Genomic DNA, 24322 nt, shown 5'->3' with positions numbered 1-24322 from the left:
GTATCCATGTTGGTTGTGTATCCCCCGGAGGATGGGGCTGATTGTTCCATAAAACATGGAGATGGTTATGTCGTATCTACGGCGTCTCGTGCTTTTTTCATTGGACCGTTCGCAATTATCTTAATTGCCGACTAAATTGGGATATTGTTTCGAAATTAACATTTTTTTAATGAGTTGCTGTGAGATATCATGTATGGAGCCGAGGAATCAGAAGTGACTGCAAGAACAAAGCCGGAGAGCTCTGCTGGATCGGTGGATTTGTCGGATTATGAATAAAGTGTGCCTGTCGCTTTAAAATAAAAAAAATATATATAAAATTGAAATGTTCTAGAGCAGTGTTTTCCAAACAGTATGCCTCCAGCTGTTGAAAAACTACAACTGCTGTCCAGGGATGCTGGGATTTGTAGTTTCCTGGAAAGCACTTGATTTCTCTAAATCAACTGGTATCAGAAAGTTAAACAGATTTGTAAATTACTGATATATAAAAATATTAATCCTTCCAGTACTTATCAGCTGCTGTATGTACTGGAGAAAATAATGTAGTCTTTCCAGTCTGACCACAGTGCTCTCTGCTGACACCTCTGTCCATATCAGGAACTGTCCAGAGTAGGAGAGGTTTTCTATGGGGATTTGCTCCTGCTCTGGACAGTTCCTGACATGGACAGAGGTGGCAGCAGAGAGCACTGTGGTCAGACTGGAAAGAACTGCACTGCTTCCTGTAGAGAATACAGCAGCTGATAAATAGTGGAAGGATTAAAGGGGGACTCCGCCACACAAATCTTATCCAAAGGATAGGGGATAAGATGTTAGATCGCGGGGGTCCCGCCGCTAGGCCCGGAAGCTGCGGTGTCCGGGTAGGCCACGTCACACCACGCCCCTCTTTTCATTTCGATGGGAGGGGGCATGAAGGCTAGTACAGAGCTGTCACGTCTCCTCCCACTGACTTGAATGGACGGGGCATGGCGGCTTGCATCGCCAGTCATCGGGCACGGAGCAGAGTTTGTTCTGTGACCCGAATGACGTGGATGCCAGCCCCGAGATCTATCATCTTATACCCTATCCTTTGGATAGGGGATAAGATGTGTGCAGCAGAGTACCCCTTTAAGATCATTAAAAATAAATTATTGACAAATCTGTATAACTATCTGGCACCAGCTGATTTTAATTTTCCCCACTCTGGAGTGCCCCTTTAAAAGTTTTGATCAGTTGGAGTCTGAGGTTTCAGACCCCTCCCAATCACTAGAATAAGTGGCAAGAGAAGCGTGTGGCTGAGTGACCATGACAATTCCATAGACTTACATTGTAAGACCCCAACCTATCAAAACTTTTGACATGCCTGTACAACATATCAAGTTTTTTTTTTAAGTGACAGAGCCCATTTAAAGCTCATCTGTCACCTAAAAAACTTTTGACATGTCCAAGGAGGTCCAGCCTAAAGAAGTCTAAGCGCACCTCTCCCTGCTCTGTCACGTGATCAAGACACACTCCATAGACTTATATTGAGAGTATGTTGAGATCTCTCTAAGAGTCAGGAAAGAGCGTGCTGAGTCAAGATTTATCTGTTTGTTTGTTTTTTATCTTGACCACCCACAGATCCCTACTGCTCCAATTTACGGGGCACACCACAGTGTTACCATGTTTTTTTTTAAAGGGTAGTCTGCTTGGTGATATTCATTAAGGCTCTCGGGCTGGCATTATTCATGGGAGCTTACCCTTTGACGATAATCATCTAGGCCGCCCTATAAGTCTCAGTAAGCGGTTTGTGGAATTTCTTCTGCTTCATCTTAGAAGAGTCTTCCTTCTGGGACGACAGCCTGGCACTCACAGGCTGCCCCCCCCCCCCCTCTTTAACCTCTGCAGCAATTCTGGCAGCACTCGTCTACTTCTTAAAGACAACTTCTGGATATGATGCTGAGCATGTGCACTCAACTTCTTTGGTCTACCTTGTCAAGGCCTTTTCTGAGTGGAAGATGGCCTGTAATACTGCTGTATGGTCTTGCCCACCATGCTTCAGATCAGTTTCAGTGTGTGGGAAATCTTTTTATAGCCCACACCAGAGCTAGAGCAACAATTCTTTTTTTAGATCCTCAGAGATTTCTTTGCCATGAGATGCCATGGGGAACTTCCAGTGACCATTATTAGAGAGCTTGAGAGCGATAACACCAAATGTAAGACACCTACTTCCCATTCACACCTGAGACCTTGTAAAACTAACAAGTCACATGACACTGCACAGTGCACAGGAGAAAACTTTTTCTATGGGATATCAGTTGGGGTTTTGGCTTAATGTATTTCTAGTTACCACGTCTTTAATATTTATTTTGGTCCCTTAGGCGACCATCCACCTATCACAGGGGTCGCGCCATGAAATGTGCCGGTTCTTTCTCAGAATGTTTCATTCACTATAGATCTCCTTGTTATAACTTCTAATGAATCTACGCCTATTTTCTTTTCTTTTAATTCCTTCCTACATTTTGTGGCTTCATAATCCTGATCTCAAACTTCCTTAAAAGCTTCTTCTATTATTTCCTTATCATAATTCTTTTCTAAGAACCTCTCATGAACCACTTCTGCTTGAATTTAAAAAATCTTCCTTCTTAGAATAATTTCTTTTCAAACATTTGAATTTTGATGTTCTGAAGCCACAAGGTATAATGGCAGCTGAAATACTCTACATAACTCTTATAATCTACTTTTTATAATAATTACGAATCCCTAAAACATCCTCCATTTTATAAACCTGTAAAATCTAGAAACCAAAGGATTGTGTACAGTTCTCGGATGTAAAAGACAAATTATATATGTTTGAATTCATCATAGCCCATAATAAGAATAGGTCTGTTGCTTCTCATGTAAACGAGACGTCGTCTATATATCTGCATTATTTGTCTCCAAAACCTATCCTTCCTAACTGCCAGGAATAAAGTTGCATAACTGGCGGGAATTTTGGACCCATCAAGGTCCCGTTGGCCCAGCAGAGCAGATCTAGGTGGGTCCAACAGGGCAAAGTCTATTGTCTGTTTTGTAGTATCGCAGTCACTGCTATTGGCACTAAACACCTAATGGATAAATCAAACCTTCAAGCAGTTCTCCTACTCCTCCTCTTTCTCCTCATGTCTTTTGGTGTGCTTGAACCCCCTGGAGCACAGTGTCCATACAAATCAAATCCAATAAGGAATGGGCAGCACTCGGTGCAGGAAAATTCTTCTTTTATTTTGGTGCAAAATACAGGTACAACATGTAAAAACGGACCAGGATACAAAAACAGATCAGACTGGGTTACAGCTGTTGCGCATGTTTCATGCTTCAAGGGGCTATACGATCGTCTAAGATTCTGGCGTAGATTTTAGCATCCACGTTCAAAAGGGAATTGGGCCTAAAATTTCTGGGAAAGTCTGGGGGCTTGCCGGGCTTCAGAAGAGTCACTATAAGTGCCTCCTGGTTTTCAGCTGGCGCCGGGAGCTAGTGATGTCATAACCCCACCCCCTCATGACTTCATGCTCCGCCCCCTCAATGCAAGTCTATGGGAGGGGGCGTGGCAGCCGTCACACCCCCTACTATATACTTGCATTGAGGGGGGCGGACGTGATGTCATGAGGGGGCGGGGCTATGGCATCACGAGTTACCGGCACCGGTTCCAGCGTTCGGAACTGTTTGTTCTAAGTGCTGAGCAGGGGAGTACCCCTCTAAGTACCATAATACATATAAGGAAGCTCACATACTGTCGCCAAGTTCCGTGTAAGGTAGAAAAAGTCCTGAATCAATGAAGTAGCATCAATTGCATTAACAGATACCTGGAACAAAAAAAATGAGAAAGAACAAAAAACAACAAATAATCATAACCAACAGCCACCTGTGAGCGTGGCATGCCTCAGAGTGATGCAGAGAAGCTGGTGATACATCTCCATCACCAGGCGGGGTGGGGGAAAACTAGTCCCTTGTATGCCGAACAGGACTTCCACCGGACACAAGTCCCGCACATATGTTCAGCGATGGCCAAATCCCTTATCTCCCACAACCTGCCATTCAGATTGAACATGGGAAGGAGGAGAGGATTGTCTCTTAGGCCATTTTCAGCTCGTATTCCCCAGGAGTGGAGGAGCTTCATCCCTTCTTCGTTGGAGTGGATAACATGTAGATAATTCCCTTTATGTATTAGAAGACGCGTTGGATATCCCCATTTATAGGGAATTTTGTTGGCCCATCGGGAAGCTGTGATAGGAGCCAAACTTCTACCAATTTGCAAGGTGACCGAAGATAGGTCTGCATATAATGAGATCATCTGGTATTGGTCGGGAACATCGTCCTTAGAACGGGCTTTGAACATGATCAAAGTGAATGCGCACCAAGACATCTCTGGGGATATACTCACTAGTGCTTTACAATTCTGCTCCAATCCTCGTCCCTGATCCCGTGCTTAGACTGAGGGGTGGCCTACCCTTCCAAAATGAATAGCAGTAGAAAGAAGTATCCAGCACCGGGAAGGCAGGTAAAATCCGTAGCTTTATTGGGGCATGTGAGCATATTCGCGTAGGCGACTACGCTCTTGTGTACCCATTTTATTCAGATGCCACAATAAAGCTACGGATTTTACCTGCCTTCCCGGCGCTGGATACTTCTTTCTATCTCTGGGGATATCTTCCGATATATGTCTCTGTGGGCCCCATCCATCAGTAGGTCCCTTGGGGTGCAGTCAGGTAACAGCGCCTTGATATAGTCCTGCAGATAAGATTATTTTGCCACGACCTGTCCTCAAAGTCTGCAACTTTTGTGCGCAGCTTGTGAAATTCTTCTAGCTCATAATGCGCATCAATTAGTTCACTATGGGACGAAGCAAACTCCGCCATTTTGGTCTCATAGTGGTCGACTCTTGATTCTAGCTCAGCTATGGCAGAGGTGATAGGGTTAATGGCCCTTGCAATAGAGGTGCACATAAGCAATAGCATGGATTTCAGTGAGACATCTGTCACAGGCACCTCAGCTGCAGGTACAGAATTAAGAAAGTCAGCACTCACATTCATTGGCTCCTCAGCGATGATCTGCCGGCTTCCTCCATCAGGCAGAGAGCCAGCAGTACGGTGCAGGAGGGAGCTCCCAGGAGGATGTAATGGCGGTGGTGAGTCAGGCGAGCCATGTGAGGCAGGGGACCAATGACTGTGCAGTGATCCCTTCCCCGGAAAGCTCACCGGTGGTATCAGGTCCGAGCTGCGGCCCGGAGGTGCTCCGTCTGTGGGAGGAAGAGTGAGGTTCACTGTGTAGCAGAGAACTATCAGCTAGCTGAGGCCCAGCGCGCCATCTTGATTCCTCCGTCCTCCGCGGGGTGAGTAGAAATCTGTAAATTTCTTCGGCTTGTGGTTCGATTTAGCACCCCTCTTTGATGCCATGGCAGCAGGGTGTCTTTAGGAATCAGCGGGTATAAAAATGTCCTCCTTTTAGAGGCCAGAAGTCGCGTTGAGAGTCGCTTAATGCAGGAGCTGGTCTCCTATTCTTCCATCCCGCTTCACAGCCAAGCCCCGCCCCGCCTATCCCTATCTTATATGAAGGATGGCCTCATGCCTATCCCTATCTTATATGAAGGATAGCCTCATGCCTATCCCTATCTTATATGAAGGATAGCCTCATGCCTATCCCTATCTTATATGAAGGATAGCCTCATGCCTATCCCTATCTTATATGAAGGATGGCCTCATGCCTATCCCTATCTTTCTTCTATGAAGGATAGCCTCATGCCTATTTCTATCTTATATGAAGGGCAGCCTTATCCATATCTTATATGAAAGATAGCCTTATGCTTATCCCTATCTTATATGAAGGATAGCCTTACACCTATCCCTATCTTATATGAAGGATAGCCTTATACCTATCCCTATCTTATATGAAGGATAACCATATACCTATCTCTATCTTATATGAAGGATAGTCTTATGTCTATCCCTATCATATATGAAGGATAGCCTTATGCCTATCCCTATCTTATCTGAAGGATAGCCTTATGTCTATCCCTATCTTATATGAAGGATAGCCTTATGTCTATCCCTATCTTATATGAAGGATAGCCTTATGCCTATCCCTATCTTATATGAAGGATAGCCTTATGTCTATCCCTATCTTATATGAAGGATAACCTTACACCTATCTCTATCTTATATGAAGGATAGCCTTACACCTATCCCTATCTTATATGAAGGATAACCATATACCTATCTCTATCTTATATGAAGGATAGTCTTATGTCTATCCCTATCATATATGAAGGATAGCCTTATGCCTATCCCTGTTTTATATGAAGGATAGCCTTATGTCTATCCCTATCTTATATGAAGGATAGCCTTATGTCTATCCCTATCTTATATGAAGGATAGCCTTATGCCTATCCCTATCTTATATGAAGGATAGCCTTATGTTTATCCCTATCTTATATGAAGGATAGCCTTATACCTATCCCTATCTAATATAAAGGATAGCCTTATGTTTATCTCTATCTTATATGAAAGATAGCCTTATTCCTATCCCTATCTTATATGAAGGATAGCCTTATTCCTATCCCTATCTTATATGAAGGATAGCCTTATGTCTATCTCTATCTTATATGAAGGATAGCCTTATGCCTATCCCTATCTTATATGAAGGATAGCCTTATGTCTATCTTATATGAAGGATAGCCTTATGTTTATCCCTATCTTATATGAAGGATAGCCTTATACCTATCCCTATCTAATATAAAGGATAGCCTTATACCTATCCCTATCTTATATGAAGTATAGCCTTATGTTTATCCCTATCTTATATAAAGGATAGCCTTATACATATCCCTATCTTATATAAAGGATAGCCTTATACATATCCCTATCTTATATAAAGGATAGCCTTAAGCCTTATGCCTATCTCTATTATTTTATACCCTAAGACTCATACCAGCCCAGTCACACATCTGGAGACCCTTCCCCTCCCAGTCCTACATTTAGGGACCATTCTTTTCCCAGTTCTACAGCTGCTGCCAGGTCCCTACAATCTCCTCTATCCCTTCTTGTGCTGTTCCTGGGATACACACAACTGTTTGTAACATTTTACAACATCATTTATATAAATTACTTCATGTCAAAGAATAAAACAAACCAAATACAGGTCCCAGATCTGCCATGATTTCCGGAGTCCTCGCCCCTTATTGTCCCGGTGCAGCTTCATTTTTTTATGGGAGCGGCAGGATCATTTGTTTTATGCCTCCACGTTCCAGGCGTTGCGGAGTGCAGCTGTACAGTGATACTTTATCAGGGAGCTGTCACATTGTGCTTAATTACCTGATAAAGAATATCCAGACAGGAACGTTGTGGAACACGCTGGATGCTATTTCTGTCATCTAAATTCTCTGAGGCTTACAGTGCATTTAAAGGGGAACGCCGGGGAAATCTCTGCACTCATAGGAATAGGTTGGAGGCAAATTCAGAAGTTTTCATTTGTCTTGGTGTCTACGAAAGTGATGACAAAGTTCCAGTTATCCTCATAGAGGTCACATACACGTAAAGGTATAGCACGGTCTCCTTGGCAAAAAAAAGGTGGATTTTGCGAGCAACATAATAAAACATTTGGACAACCAAGACCAATTAAAATCCCTGGCCTTAACCCCTTAAGGACCGGGGTTTTTTCCATTTTTGCATTTTCGTTTTTTGCTCCTTGCCTTTACAAAATCATAACTCTTTTAAATTTGCACCTAAAAATCCATATGATGCTTATTTTTTGCGCCACCAATTCTACTTTGTAATGACGTCAGTCATTTTGCCCAAAAACCTACGGTGAAGCGGGAAAAAAAATCATTGTGCGACAAAATTGAAAAAAAAAAAGCTGTTTTGTAACTTTTGGGGGCTTCCGTTTCTACGTAGTACATTTTTCGGTAAAAATGACACCTGATATGTATTCTGTAGGTCCATACGGTTAAAATAATCCCCTACTTATATAGGTTGGATATTGTCGTACTTCTGGAAAAAATCATAACTACATGCAGGAAAATTAATACGTTTAAAATTGTCATCTTCTGACCCCTATAACTTTTTTATTTTTCCGTGTATGGGGCGGTATGAAGCCTCATTTTTTGCGCCGTGATCTGAAGTTTTTAGCGGTACCATTTTTGCATTGATAGGACTTATTGATCGCTTTTTATTCTTTTTTAAATGATATAAAAAGTTACCAAAAATGCACTATTTTGGAGTTTGGAATTTTTTTGCGCGTACGCCATTGACCGCGCGGTTTAATTAACGATATGTTTTTATAATGCGGACATTTCCGCACATGGTGATACCACATATGTTTATTTTTATTTACACTGTGTTTTTTTTTTTATTGGAAAAGGGGGGGATGATCTTTATTCACTTTTTTTTTGCAGTGTTATAGGTCCCATAGGGACCTATAACACTGCACACACTGATCTCTTATACTGATCATTATTATCCCATAGGGACCTATAACACTGCACACACTGATCTCTTATACTGATCATTATTATCCCATAGGGACCTATAACACTGCACACACTGATCTCTTATACTGATCATTGTTATCCCATAGGGACCTATAACACTGCACACACACTGATCTCTTATACTGATCATTGTTATCCCATAGGGACCTATAACACTGCACACACTGATCTCTTATACTGATCATTATTATCCCATAGGGACCTATAACACTGCACACACTGATCTCTTATACTGATCATTGTTATCCCATAGGGACCTATAACACTGCACACACTGATCTTCTATGTTGATCACTGGTTTCTCATAAGAAACCAGTGATCAACGATTCTGCCGCATGACTGCTCATGCCTGGATCTCAGGCACTGAGCAGTCATTCGGCGATCGGACAGCGAGGAGGCAGGAAGGGACCCTCCCGCTGTCCTGTCAGCTGTTCGGGATGCTGCGATTAGCCGCGGCTATCCCGAACAGCCCGACTGAGCTAGCCGTGAACTTTCACTTTCGCTTTTAGCCGCTCTGAGCGCGCGGCTAAAGGGTTAATAGCGCGCGGCGCCGCGATCGGCGCTGCGCACTATTAGAGGCGGGTCCCGGCTTCACTATGACGCCGGGCCCGCCGTGATATGACTGTGACTGACTGTGTAACCCCGCTTTATATCAGAAGAGCAGGACCAAGGACGTACCGGTACGTCCTTGGTCCTTAATAAGGGGTTAAAGGGGTACTCCGGTGAAAACAATATAATTTTTTTTAAATCAACTGGTGCCAGAAAGTTAAACAGATTTGTAAATTACTTCTATTAAAAAATCTTAATCCTTCCGGTACTTATTAGCTGCTGAATACTACAGTGGAAATTCTTTTCCATTTGAAACACAGTGCTCTCTGCTGACATCTCTGTCCATTTTTAGGAACTGTCCAGGGTAAAAGGAAATAGCAAACATATGCTGTTCTGGACAGTTCCTAAAATGGACAGAGATGTCAGCAGAGAGCACTGTGCTCGTAATGTCAGCAGAGAGCTCTGTGTTTCAAAAAGAAAAGAATTTCCGCTGTAGTATTCAGCAGCTAATAAGTACAGGAAGGATTAAGATTTTTTAATAGAAGCAATTTACAAATCTGTTTAACTTTCTGGCACCAGTTGATGAAAAAAAAAAAAAAAAAAGTTTTTCACCGGAGTACCCCTTTAATATCCCTGGCCTTAAAGGGATACTCTACCCCAAAACCTCTTATCCCCTATCCAAAGTACCCCCGCGATCTCGGCTGCGGCACCCCAGACATCTGGTGCACGCAGCGTACTTTGCTCCTTGCCGGATGACTTGACGAGGCTTGTCACACTCCACTCGTGAAGTCACGGCCATGTCCCTTCAATGCAAGTCTATGGGAGGGGGCGTGACGTCTGTCACGCCCCCTCCCATAGACTTGCATTGAAGGGGCGTGGCTGTGATGTCAGGAGCCTCCCGAGCTGCACCTGATTCTCTAAAAGAAGCAGCAGGGAGATCGCGGGGGTCCCAAGCAGCCGGACCCCCGCCATCAGACATCTCATCCCTTAAAGGGGTATCCCATTAAACTTTTTTTTTTTAAATGAACTGATGCCAGATTTGTAAATGACTTCTATTAAAAAAATCTTTACCCTTCCAGAACTTTTTAGCAGCTGTATGCTACAGAGGAAATTCTTTTCTTTATGAATTTCTTTTTTCGTCTTATCCCCGATGCTCTCTGCTGACACCTCTGTCCATGTCAGGAACTGTCCAGAGTAGCATAGGTTTGCTATGGGGATTTTCTCCTCCTCTGGACAGTTCCTGATACGGGCATCAGGTGTCAGCAGAGAGCACTGTGGTCAAGACAAAAAAGAAATTCTAAAAGAAGAGAATTTCCTCTGTAGCATACAGCTGCTGATAAGTACTGGAAGGGTAAAGATTTTATAATAGAAGGAATTTACAAATCTGTTTAACTTTCTGGCACCAGTTGATTTAAATAATTTTTTTTATAACGGAGTACCCCTTTGGATAGGGGATAAGATGTCTAGGGGTGGAGTACCCCTTTAATAGTGGGTGTCAAGTCTAAGGAAGCATATATAATTTAATGTTATGAACATCTAAAAAAGTTTTGGTTCAAAATCACTTACTTCTCTTCATACAGCCATAGAGTTACAGGGAAAAATTCTGGTTGCCTGGAGCGACCACCAGGGGGAGCTCACAGCATACAGATTTATACAGTTAAAGGGGTATTCCAGGAAAAAAATATTTTTTCTTATATCAACTGGCTCAAGAAAGTTAAACAGATTTGTAAATTACTTCTATTAAAAAAATCTTACTCCTTCCAATAATTATCAGCTGCTGAAGTTGAGTTGTTCTTTTCTGTCTGGCAACAGTGCTCTCTGCTGACATCTCTGCTTGTCTCGGGAACTGCACAGAGTAGAAGAGGTTTGCTATGGGGATTTGCTTCTACTCTGGACAGTTCCCGAGACAGGTGTCATCATAGAGCACTTACACAGAAAACAACAACTCAACTTCAGCAGCTCATAAGTACTGAAAGGATTAAGATTTTTTAATAGAAGTAATTTACAAATCTGTTTAACTTTCTGGAGCCAGTTGATATATATATATATATATATATATATATATATATATATATATAAATTTTTTTCCTGGATAACCCCTTTAACATTTAAAGGGGTTTTGCAGCTAATATCTGCAGGATAGAGGATAAGTGTCTGATTGCAGAGGGTCCGATGGCTGGGACCCCCTGCAGCCTTCAGTATGGGGGCCTGTCTCTTACCACTGAGCGCTCCAGCCCCCAACCTGTGAGACAAACGGGTCTTAGCAGTAACGACCGCTCAGCCAATCACCGGCACTGACTTAGGACTTTCTTGTCCATGGGCCTCCTAAAATCTACTTGGGTTTTTTCGATGATACGTTCTTGGTTTCAGGCTTTCAAGATTATTGTGAAGAAACATCTGAGGAGCGTTGACGTGATGTGATGAGACGGTAGGATCTACGGCTCCTCGGTAGACAGTCAATGGCCGACTCTTCCCTGAGTTACGGCCTCGGTCTCAGCCCTTGTGATCAAGCAGGGATAACACAGTCAGCCGGGGAGAGGAGACGAGATTGACTGGAGTGAATGATGGCGGACGGTGCGGACTTGACGGATGGGATCCCGCGCCCTCCCTGACATGTTTGCCCTTTGTAACAACGTCTTTTTATCATTATTATTTATAGAATGTACATAAAGATTTCCAAAAGAAAAGAAAAAAAAAAGAAAAGAAAGAAAGCCGTTCCGGTAAACTCCAGCCGCCCATGAATTATTGATGCATAACAAAGGGATGATATTGTTTACGGCGAGGAATAAAATACTGTTCCGGTAAAATTCTAAGTGATTTACGGTGTTTGTAAACTTTTTTGTCAGTATTGACTATTTAAAAAAAAAAGAAGAGTAAGAATGATAAACAGGGAGAGATCACCGGGGGCCGCCTGACAGAAACGTCCCCGCAACGCTCAGCACCAAGATTTACATCAGCGTTGTATCCCCGAATCCGCCGCTACAAAGACGGAACGATTCCTGTACGGATCATTTATTTTTGTGCTATAAAATGAAAATGCCCTGAGATGTCATAGAAGGTTCTAGATGAAACCGGTATTAAGGGATCTGAGGCCAACTATCTACAATATCTATCTATCTATCTCTCATATCTATCTCTCTCATATCTATCTATCTTTCTATCTCATATCTATCTCTCTCATATCTATCTATCTATCTATCTATCTCATATCTATCTATCTAATTACCTATCTCATATCTATCTATCTATCTATCTATCTCATATCTATCTATCTATCTCTCTCATATCTATCTATCTATCTATCTATCTATCTATCTATCTATCTCATATCTATCTATCTATCTCATATCTATCTCATATCTATCTGCGTATCTATCTCATATCTATCTATCAATCAAATACAATCTAAATACAAAAAATAGGATGCATCACAAGTTGCAATCAGGAGTGTAGGTTTATTCCATAACGTGCAGAGGACAACGTTTCGCCAGCCTCACACTGGCTTTCTTGAGAAAGCCAGCGTGAGGCTGGCGAAACGTTGTCGCCAGGCTCCAACTATGTGAGCACCCCGAATCTATCTATATTTACTATTGCTTGATGTGCTGCTTTTATTTGGATTTTATATCAATCCATCTATCTATCTATCTATCTAAAATCTATCTATATATCTCATATCTATCTATCTAGATTCCCAGGAAACAGCTGCACACAAAAATGGGGTAAAAAAAAAGTGTAGATTTATTCCATCAATCCAATGTTTTAACACTGTATTGATGGAATAAATCTACACATTTTTTACACCATTTTTGTGTGCCGCTGTTTCCTGGGAATCTACTGAAGAGTGGAGCCTCTAACCAAGGCTCCCATAGTGCACAGACTTCATACATTGCTTCTTGTGGCTGTGCTGCTCTCCTGGAATTTTTATCTCTCTCTCTATCTATCTATCTATCTATCTCATATCTATATATCTATCTATCTATCTCATATCTATCTCATATCTATATATCTATCTATCTCATATCTATCTATCTATCTATCTATCTCATATCTATCTATCTATCTATCTCATATCTATCTATCTATCTATCTATCTCATATCTATCTATCTATCTATCTCATATCTATCTATCTATCTCATATCTATCTCATATCTATCTATCTATCTATCTCATATCTATCTATCTATCTCATATCTATCTATCTCCTATCTATCCATCTAATATCTATCTATCTATCTCTCATATCTATCTATCTAATATCTATCTATCTATATCTCATATCTATCTATATCTCATATCTATCTATCTCATATCTATCTCATATCTATCTATCTATCTATCTATCTCATATCTATCTCATATCTATCTCATATCTATGTATCTATCTATCTATCTCATATCTATCTATCTCCTATCTATCCATCTAATATCTATCTATCTATCTCTCATATCTATCTATCTAATATCTATCTATCTATATCTCATATCTATCTATATCTCATATCTATCTATCTCATATCTATCTCATATCTATCTATCTATCTATCTATCTATCTCATATCTATCTCATATCTATCTCATATCTATGTATCTATCTATCTATCTCATATCTATCTATCTATCTATCTCATATCTATCTATCTCATATCTATCTCATATCTATCTATCTCATATCTATCTATCTCATATCTATCTCATATCTATCTATATCTCATATCTATCTATCTCATATCTATCTCATATCTATCTATCTATCTATCTATCTATCTATCTCATATCTATCTCATATCTATCTCATATCTATGTATCTATCTATCTATCTCATATCTATCTATCTATCTATCTATCTATCTATCTCATATCTATCTATCTCATATCTATCTCATATCTATCTATCTCATATCTAGCAACAGGAGAATACAGCAGCACACTGCCAGCACAAGGATATAGGTGAAACATGAACATGCAGATAAAACATGGAGAGCTATACAGCTATGGTGTAATAGATGCAAATGTGAAACTATGAAATAGTGAGGCACTTAGCTCGCAAATTTGTCTCCGCCGGCGGTCAAATAGCTTGGACCGTCCCACCGTGATAAGGTGGCCTCATTGGGACGGACCCTACACTGTGTATATGCCTCTGTGTGATCAGTTCAGTAAGCATGGCAGGATCTGGAACATCCAAGACACCTTATATACACACCTGATAGAGGGGGGTGGGGTGCAAGGCCAACATGGAGGTAGCCACTCCCCCGTATATAGTATTACTATAATAGTGCTGCTATATACACCTGATAGAGGTGGGTGGGGTGCAAGAGCCAACATGGAGGGAGCCACTCCCCCGTATGTGCAATACAGACAAAGAATAAGTCAGCCAGCACTTTAGTTGATACCAAACTATTATATGGACCTGGCCTACAGGTGCACGCTACTAGGCTAAATATACAGCAACAGAAGAATACAGCAGCACACTGCCAGCACAAGGATATAGGTGCAACATGAATATGCAGTTAAAACAAAGCTATTTGACCGCCGGCGGAGACAAATTTGCGAGCTAAGTGCCTCACTATTTCATAGTTTCACATTTGCATCTATTACACCATAGCTGTATAGTCTCCATGTTTTATCTGCATGTTCATGTTTCACCTATATCCTTGTGCTGGCAGTGTGCTGCTGTATTCTTCTGTTGCTGTATATCTAGCCTAGTAGCGTGCACCTGTAGGCCAGGTCCATATAATAGTTTGGTATCAACTAAAGTGCTGGCTGACTTATTCTTTGTCTGTATCTCATATCTATCTATCTATCTATCTATCTATCTATCTATACAACAAAGTGCGGAGACAGCACACCAGAGTAGACAGCAGTAGGTGGGTGCAGGTCAAGATGAACAGTCCCAGTCGCAGACTGTATAATAGATATCCAAAGTAGGTTTTAGGCAGCGCACCAATCCAGATTCAAGTAAGGTGCAGTTTTATTTTCCCATATCCAGATACAACGTTTCAGCAGTATCACACATGCTTGAGAAAGGCTTGTGATACTGCTGAAACTTTGTATCTGGATATGGGAAAATAAAACTGCACCTTACTTGAACCTGGATTGGTGCGCTGCCTAAAACCTACTTTGGATATCTATCTATCTATCTCATATCTATTTATCTATCTCATATCTATCTATCTATCTATCTATCTATCTCATATCTATCTATCTATCTATCTATCTATCTATCTCATATCTATTTATCTATCTCATATCTATCTATCTATCTATCTATCTCATATCTATCTATCTCATATCTATCTCATATCTATCTATCTCATATCTATCTCATATCTATCTATATCTCATATCTATCTATCTCATATCTATCTCATATCTATCTATCTATCTATCTCATATCTATCTCATATCTATCTCATATCTATGTATCTATCTATCTATCTCATATCTATCTATCTATCTATCTATCTATCTATCTCATATCTATCTATCTCATATCTATCTCATATCTATCTATCTCATATCTATCTATCTCATATCTAGCAACAGGAGAATACAGCAGCACACTGCCAGCACAAGGATATAGGTGAAACATGAACATGCAGATAAAACATGGAGAGCTATACAGCTATGGTGTAATAGATGCAAATGTGAAACAATGAGATAGTGAGGCACTTAGCTCGCAAATTTGTCTCCGCCGGCGGTCAAATAGCTTGGACCGTCCCACCGTGATAAGGTGGCCTCATTGGGACGGACCCTACACTGTGTATATGCCTCTGTGTGATCAGTTCAGTAAGCATGGCAGGATCTGGAACATCCAAGACACCTTATATACACACCTGATAAAGGGGGGTGGGGTGCAAGGCCAACATGGAGGTAGCCACTCCCCCGTATATAGTATTACTATAATAGTGCTGCTATATACACCTGATAGAGGTGGGTGGGGTGCAAGAGCCAACATGGAGGGAGCCACTCCCCCGTATGTGCAATACAGACAAAGAATAAGTCAGCCAGCACTTTAGTTGATACCAAACTATTATATGGACCTGGCCTACAGGTGCACGCTACTAGGCTAAATATACAGCAACAGAAGAATACAGCAGCACACTGCCAGCACAAGGATATAGGTGCAACATGAATATGCAGTTAAAACAAAGCTATTTGACCGCCGGCGGAGACAAATTTGCGAGCTAAGTGCCTCACTATTTCATAGTTTCACATTTGCATCTATTACACCATAGCTGTATAGTCTCCATGTTTTATCTGCATGTTCATGTTTCCCCTATATCCTTGTGCTGGCAGTGTGCTGCTGTATTCTTCTGTTGCTGTATATCTAGCCTAGTAGCGTGCACCTGTAGGCCAGGTCCATATAATAGTTTGGTATCAACTAAAGTGCTGGCTGACTTATTCTTTGTCTGTATCTCATATCTATCTATCTATCTATCTATCTATACAACAAAGTGCGGAGACAGCACACCAGAGTAGACAGCAGTAGGTGGGTGCAGGTCAAGATGAACAGTCCCAGTCGCAGACTGTATAATAGATATCCAAAGTAGGTTTTAGGCAGCGCACCAATCCAGATTCAAGTAAGGTGCAGTTTTATTTTCCCATATCCAGATACAACGTTTCAGCAGTATCACACATGCTTGAGAAAGGCTTGTGATACTGCTGAAACTTTGTATCTGGATATGGGAAAATAAAACTGCACCTTACTTGAACCTGGATTGGTGCGCTGCCTAAAACCTACTTTGGATATCTATCTATCTATCTCATATCTATTTATCTATCTCATATCTATCTATCTATCTATCTATCTATCTATCTCATATCTATCTATCTATCTATCTATCTATCTCATATCTATTTATCTATCTCATATCTATCTATCTATCTATCTATCTATCTCATATCCATCTATCTTATATCTATCTATCTCATATCTATCTATCTCATATCTATCTATCTATCTATATATCTCATATCTATCTATCTCATATCTATCTATCTCATATCTATCTATCTATCTATCTATCTATCTCTCATATCTATCTATCTCATATCTATCTATCTATCTATCTATCTCATATCTATCTATCTCATATCTATCTATCTCATATCTATCTATCTCATATCTATCTATCTATCTATCACTAATACCTATATCATACTACAAACACCCACCACTCCTATGATCTCCAATGTAATATGTCAGATGCAGGTTACAATGTACAGAACATATTTCAGTCTTTACAAAACATTATGTCAGCTACAGCAGAATGAAGCCATAAATCATCTCATTGGTCGGAACTGGGATGATGAAGATTCCAGGGGAAGAAATCTCACATGTCAGACAGAGGTCATTGACCTTACCGGCGGCATTCACCAAAACTGATGGAATATTCTCAAATGAGCAGCTTCCGGGGTCAGTATAATACAGAAAAAGACAACAGAAAGAAGGCATTACTATCGGGGGATATACTTGGAATAATTCCCTATTGGTTATTAAAAATATCTCTCTACCATGATGCTTTATGATAAAGTATAAAATTACTATATACAAGAATATAACTACTATAATACTGCTCCTATATACAAGAATATAACTACTATAATACTGCTCCTATATACAAGAACATAACTACTATAATACTGCTCCTATATACAAGAATATAACTACTATAATACTGCCTCCTATATACAAGAATACAACTACTATAATACTGCCTCCTATATACAAGAATATAACTACTATAATACTGTTCCTATATACAAGAATATAACTACTATAATACTGCCTCCTATATACAAGAATACAACTACTATAATACTGCTCCTATATACAAGAATATAACTACTATAATACTGCTCCTATATACAAGAATATAACTACTATAATACTGCTCCTATATACAAGAATATAACTACTATAATACTGCCCCCTATATACAAGAATATAACTACTATAATACTGTTCCTATATACAAGAATATAACTACTATAATACTGCCTCCTATATACAAGAATATGACTACTACAATACTGATCCTATATACAAAAATATAACTACTATAATACAGCCTCCTATATACAAGAATATAACTACTATAATACTGCCTCCTATATACAAGAATATAACTACTATAATACTGCCTCCTAGATACAAGAATATAACTACTATAATACTGCTCATATATACAAGAATATAACTACTATAATACTGCCTCCTATATACAAGAATATAACTACTATAATACTGCCTCCTATATACAAGAATATAACTACTATAATACTGCCTCCTATATACAAGAATATAACTACTATAATACTGCTCCTATATACAAGAATATGACTACTATAATACTGCCTCCTATATACAAGAATATAACTACTATAATGCTGCCTCCTATATACAAGAATATAACTACTATAATACTGCCTCCTATATACAAGAATATAACTACTATAATACTGCCTCCTATGTACAGAATATAACTACTATAATACTGCTCCTATATACAAGAATATAACTACTATAATACTGCTCCTATATACAAGAATGTAACTACTATAATCCTGCTCCTATATACAAGAATATAACTACTATAATACTGCTCCTACATACAAGAATATAACTACTATAATACTGCTCCTATATACAATAATATAACTACTATAATACTGTTCCTATATACAAGAATATAACTACTATAATACTGCTCCCTATATACAAGAATATAACTACTATAATACTGCTCCTATATACAAGAATATATCTACTATAATACTGCCTCCTATATACAAGAATATAACTACTATAATACTGCTCCTATATATACAAGAATATACCTACTATAATACTGCTCCTATATACAAGAATATACCTACTATAATACTGCTCCTATATACAAGAATATAACTACTATAATACTGCTCCTATATACAAGAATATAACTAATATAATACTGCTCCTATATACAAGAATATAACTACTATAATACTGCTCCTATATACAAGAATATAACTACTATAATACTGCACATGAATGCATGTGATATTACTGATAATGTGTCTGCAGAGGGGAGCGCTTCACAGTCTGTGTGGGATCTGGGGTCATCTCTGGGGTCAGGACCACCATTAGTTCAGCCTTCAGAGGCTTGTGACCCCCAGAGTATAGAGGTTGATGGTGGGGAGGGGGCTGTACAGTCTGATGCACAACACTTTCCCCCTTTAGTCACACAAGTGTCAGACCCCCCCTAGTACGGCTGGTCAGCAGCCATCACAGCGCCCCCAAGTACAGCAGGAGGGTAGAAGTAGTGGCGCCTCCTCTGGTAATGCCTGGAGTCGTGGGTCACCATTCATGTCCAATGTAAACTATACGGGTCAGGCTTTCAAGAGGAGGAACGTGGTCAGGTTCAGACATAGAGGGGCCAAGGAGGAGCTGCCTGACAGGAGGTTTGTGGTCCGTGAACTTCTGTGCCACCAAATGGGCTTCCTGCCATCTAACATCCTGGCAGTGATAAACCTTCCTGACAGGCAGGGCTATGACGTCAGCTTCAAACTCATGTCTGACCTAGATCGCTTCTGGGCCCATGTCACCCGGGTGAGAGATGCTGATGGCTGGAATAAGTTCAGCTTTGTCCCCATCTCCAGACCGGACACAGCGAATGTCACCATTATATTCTGGAACGAGTCTGTCCCCCCCCCAGGATATTGTTGTGTGGTTAAAGAGACACTGTGACCTAATGTCAGACCTGACTAAGACCAGGGATGAGGACGGCATATGGACGGGCGGGTGGAAGGTCCTGGTAAAGTTACGGCAGATTAATAACATTACCCAACATCTGCCCAATTCTTTCTTCATTAGCCGGGAGAAAGGGGTTTGTTTCTATGCAGGTCAGCCCAGAAAATGCTTCAAGTGTGGGAAGACCGGTCATATCGCGAGTGTGTGCACCCTGGTGAAGTGTAATTTATGTGATCGGCCATGTCAGCGCCACCTGCCAGAACATCCGCTGCAACCTCTGTGGTAAGACCGGTCACTCCCACATGGACGGTCCTGACGCCTGGCATAACATCTGTAAGGACTTCCCTGATGAGGACCTGCTGGAGGGGGCAGAGGACCTGGAGGAGGAGACGTTTGTGTCAGGGTCAGCAGTGACACAGCCCGAGCCTCAACATAACACTAGGGGTGACACTAGCGGTGACAATATGGGTGACAATATGGGTGACACTGTAGGTGACACTAGGGGTGACAATATGGGTGACAATATTGGTGACACAGTGCCCGACCAGTCCCAGCCAGGAGCTACTGAGGGGAGTAGGGAGGTCACTGAGCAGGTTGTGGCCATGTCTTCTTCTGCCCCAGCATCAATAAACCCACAGAAGAGACGGAAAAAAGATAAAACCAGCCGTAAGCCTGAGGAGGGATGAACCACTGTCCAAAAGCCCTCCAAAAAGAAAGTAGACCCCGGGTCAGGTGTCATGTCCATCACAAATAGGTACAGTGTCCTATCAGAGTCAGACGTTGAGGAAGAGATGGAGAGAGAGTTGAAGCGAGTGGTACATGAATTTAATGAAGACCAAGAGGGCGATCCCCCCACAAAAAGGAGACCCCCACGAGATAAACGTCTGTCCGAATCGGACATGGAAACAGGTGGTCAGCAGGAGGGCTCGGACTCAGATCTGTGATGATGGGGGTGACATCTCTGCTTCTTCTGCTTTCCTTTGTTATGATGGCCGACTTTACCCTTAAAGTGTTCTCCAGTAATGTGAACAGTGTCAGAGTGAGGAGGACCAGACACGTCGTATATGACCATCTAAAGTCTATTGATGCTGACATCTTCTTCTTACAGGAGACACGTTTAAATACTCTAGGACTGTTACGTGAGGCAGAGCGGGAATGGCGGTCTGGTCCATCCTTTTGGTCACTGGCTGTGGAACCAAGTGCCGGGGTCTCTATCCTCTTTACCACCAATGATGTAACTGTACATAGGCTGACAGAGGTATTGATGGGAAGGTGCCTAATGCTAGAAGTTACTATTCGGGGTAGAAGGCTCCGACTCATTAATATCTATGGTTCACAGACAGTGACTGAAAGGGTTAACCTTTATAATGAAGTGAAGCCATATCTCTTCACGTCTGTCCCTGTCATCTTGGCCGGAGATTTTAATGCCTCCAGAACATCTAGTGACAGAACATCTAATAGACCTCTAACCCGAGACTCCAAGGTCTTAAACCAAATCATTCTACAGGCCGGGTTGTCAGATGTGTTTGTGCAAGGTGGTCGGAAGGCAAAGTTTACCTATTTTTGTGGTGGAAGAAGCAGTCATATAGATTTGGCTCTGGTTAGTCCTACAGAGACAATTGGTGAGAAAGATGAGAAGATCGTCCCTTATTCTGACCATCTGGCCTTATATTTCTGTTTGGGTGTCACACAGTGTCCTGAGACAGGTAGAGGGTTGTGGAGACTGAATTCCAGCCTATTAGAGGATCCTTCTGTGCAGAGGCAGGTTCACTCTCTTATACAGGGTCAGCTAGAGAGGGTGGACTTCTATGATGATATGGCCGCCTGGTGGGAGGATGTCAAGGATGAGATCAGAACCCTCTTAAAGAGACTGTCAGTTATAAAGGGGAAGAGTAAGTATGGCCAGTATCTCAAGCTGCGCAAAGAATTGGAGTCACTATATTCGGCGGGTGGGGACCAACAAAGGATAGACCGGCTGAAATCTGAGATAAGGCAGTATCAGTACAGCAGGTATACCTCCCTGGTTCTTGAACGGGATTATGGGTCCTTAGGGTCTCCTGATCCCTTTGAGAATTGCCGGTAGCGGGTGGCCAATAAATCTGTCACCGGTCTCACTGACTCCCAGGGTGTTTTGCAGGAATCTCGGGAGGGTATCCTGGGGGTGGTGAGATCGTACTATGCTGACTTGTTTCAGAGGAAGGTTTTGGATAGAGACAAGATGACCCAATTCTTGGAGACAACTCCGCTCCCTGATACTAATGATTTGGACTTTTCTCCTTTGACAGCAGAATTGACGGTGGCAGAGGTCAAAGAGGCCATTGATAAGTTACATGTGAAGAAGGCACCAGGTCCAGATGGGATAACAGCAGAATTCTATAAGACATTCAGAGACCTCTTGGCCCCAATCCTCGTGGATGTTTATACAAATTGTCTAGAAAGTCACCTGATGCCTCCATCCATGAGAGTGTCCTCGCTGATTCTGCTGTCTAAAGGTAAAGAGCCGAGTGACATCAAGAACTGGAGGCCAATTGCCCTCTTGAATGTCGACAGGAAGATTCTGGCAAAAATTCTGTTTTCTAGGTTAGTTTGTCTGTCCCCGACACTGTTGGCAGGCTGTCAGTATGGCACAGTAAAAGGGCGGAACATCTCTGGGGCAGTGATCTCCATAAGGGAGATGTTTGAGAGATGTAAAGCCCTGAGGTGTGGGAGATATGTTGTCAGTCTTGACCAGGCTAAAGCCTTTGACAGAGTAGATCATGAGTATCTATGGGCCACTTTGTCAAAGTACGGTATTCCGGGACAATTCATTGATTGGCTGTAGACTTTGTATTGTGAGGCTGAGAGCTTTCCTCTGATCAATGGTTGGCAGGGTGACACCTTCAGGGTTGAGGCGGGGGTGAGACAAGGTTGCCCACTGAGTCCGCTGCTGTATGTATTTGCCTTAGACCCGTTTCTGAGGTCACTGCAGGAGTGTGGTTTTCAGGGGGTGCCGGTCCCCCACTGCCTGCCCCTGAGTGTTGTTGCCTATGCGGATGATGTGACTGTAGTGATATCTGAGCCTTGTCAGGTGGAGATGTTGTCTGCGGCCATCAGAAGTTACTCGGAGGCCTCAGGGTCTCTGGTCAACCTTGAGAAGAGTCAAGCTCTCTGGATATCAGATACTGATCAAGACTTTGATCTGCCCCAATTTGTGAGAGCCTCCTCCTATATTAAAATCCTAGGGGTCAAATTCGGGAGGAACGATAACGCCAAACTAAATTGGGAAGAAAAGTTGGAAGCCGGAAATGCAAAGGTTCAGCGATGGAAGAACTGGAGGCTGACCTATAGAGAAAGGGTTAAAATGTTGAAGACTTACCTGGTCCCCGTCTTCTTGTATGTCTCTGTTGTGTTTCCTTTGCCAGAATCTTTCTCCGCTCGGCTCTTTAGCCTGTTCTTCCAAATGTTCTGGGGGAACAGGTTGAATCTGATAAAAAGAGGGGTCACCTACCTACAGAGGAGAGAGGGTGGGTTGGATATGCTGAATCCAAGGGTGTTCTTTGACTCCATGTTTCTAAAAGTAAATTTTGGTTGCCTGGACTCAAACAACAGCTCCCTGTGGGCGAATAGTATCAGGGACTGGATATTGCCTTTTGCAGAGTATTGGGTGCGAGGCGGCAGTCTCAAGAGGGGGAGATGGACGAGTGACTACCTCCCCCCGTACCTGGAATACGGGCTCAGATGTCTGAAGAGATGGCGCATTGAGAAGTCTTATATAGAGAGTAAGCCAAGGAAGGATCTATATGTGAGGATCTGTAGGGCTTTCTTCTGCTCTCCGCTTGCCTTGAGGGATTGTGTGACCAGCACTTTACAGGAAAGTCTAAAGTTCCTCAATGGGAAACGACTCCCCGCAAAATTTTTTGACAAAGCTTGGCTGTCACTCCATGGGAGGCTCTTTGTCATGAAATATCTAAGTGTCTCAGATAGGAACTGTCCTCTGGGTTGTCAGCAGGAGGAGACTATGGAGCATTTCATATCTGACTGCAGGGCCGGGAGGAGGATATGGGAAGAAGTGTCCAGTAAGCTGAACATCCCATTACTGCAGAACCTGACGTATCCTGACATCATATATGCTGTACCGTTCAGTAACAGGACTGTAGACAGGGGGACAATGTACATAATTATAACAGTCATTAAATATTACCATTGGCACATGAGAACCCGATTGTCCATACACAATGAGCCATTCCATCACATCACAGCAGTAAGACAGATCATGTCCGAGCTCCAGTGGGTAAAATCATTAGAGATACGGAGGAACCAAAATAATGGGAAATTATGGAGGAATGTCTCTTTGGTTTAACACGGATGATGTCATGTTATTTTATTTTTTTGTGTTTTTTTCCTTTTCCAGCAAATGTGGACTTTCTAAGTTTAATATTACTCTGTACATACTCTAGTTGAGTAGTCATTGTGTGTACAATGCTTGTTATTTTTGTTTTGCATTGTAAGAATTTATGTTAATTGTAATTTTGTTTGTTTTCACAATAAAAATTGCCTCCTATATACAAGAATATAACTACTATA

Source organism: Hyla sarda, chromosome 5 (assembly GCF_029499605.1).
Source record: "Hyla sarda isolate aHylSar1 chromosome 5, aHylSar1.hap1, whole genome shotgun sequence".
Classification (NCBI taxonomy): domain Eukaryota; kingdom Metazoa; phylum Chordata; class Amphibia; order Anura; family Hylidae; genus Hyla; species Hyla sarda.
Note: the sequence above shows the minus strand (reverse complement) of the source record.